Source organism: Argopecten irradians, chromosome 4, assembly GCF_041381155.1.
Source record: "Argopecten irradians isolate NY chromosome 4, Ai_NY, whole genome shotgun sequence".
Lineage (NCBI taxonomy): Eukaryota > Metazoa > Mollusca > Bivalvia > Pectinida > Pectinidae > Argopecten > Argopecten irradians.
Window position 1 is genome coordinate 49,227,703 of NC_091137.1, and position 1,283 is coordinate 49,228,985.

Below are 1,283 nucleotides of genomic sequence, written 5' to 3' on the forward strand. Positions count from 1 at the left end.
TCCGGAAGTACTCGGTTACCTTCGGCAAAATTTAGCATGCGGTTCCCCACGGGGAAACGATGAGTCATCGATAAGTGCGCTAGATATCATGTAACTTTATATGATAATTAATATTTAGTACTAGGGATGTACTGACATACATATGTATCACTGATGTATGTTAATCATGCGCGTACATGTCTTCTAACATTTAAAAGAAAAAGAAAAAAACCCACAATAATTAGGCCTACAGCTCCTTGCTTGTAATTTGGTTTCCATTGAAATCATTTAATCATCGATGCTGTCCCCATGTATGATCAGTTATTTTTATTTATTAATAATATAGGATTAAAAGCCAATTACTAGTGTAGTATATTAAAGCTAGATATCCTTTTGGAGCACCGCCCCTACCTTAGTAATTAGCCCCCCGGGGATTAGACCAGCCTCGTTTATAAAATGATAGACTGTCCTCTCCCAGTGATGCTTCACGCCATATTTGGTGCTGTTCATTTATCTAAAAATTGTCTTTACTCATATAACGCTCTATACACTGTTCTTTCTGTCTCTAATACTAATTATGTATAACAATTGCAAACAAAATACTATTTCTATACCGTATATGTGTGTATCTCATGTACTACATGTTGTATCAACTGTATTATACATTGAACCTCTTGTCACGCTATAACTGTGAATAAAAAATCTTGAAAATATTGGTTGAAACCTATGTAAGCGATGAGTAGATAAAGAATTTACAGACGAGATTGTTGCAATCATATCATAATTTTGGACTTCACCCAGAGATTTAACTAAGAAGGTCTACAAAACTACTTAATTTTAACAACTATCTAATCTAAAAGGGTGAAAGCAACATTTATAATTCATGAAAAGTTTTAATTAACAACTCGTGTTTCAAAACAGCCTACCAAAGCCGGAATCAATGGAAATGAGGAAGACACGTGGTATACGTGGTATACATATGGATACCATTGCCAAGGTATCACAAACTTTTCCCATGTACTGGTATTTTTGGCAAATCGTAATGTCTTCCTATGAAACGTTCTTGTCATTCAATGATGTCCTACGATAATCCTATATCCTATGGCTTCGACCTAACAAGTAAGTACATTTACTTTTCATCTTTTCTTGATTTCGGAATTCGTATTTACTGCATTTTTTTGGTTGTAACAAATCTAAATCTGTATAGAAAACAAAGTAAACATTATGTTGTAATTAATTATAGACCAATTTCGTTAGTATAATTAATTTGTTGGCAAATGAAATGTGTCTTGACTGCTCTTTTC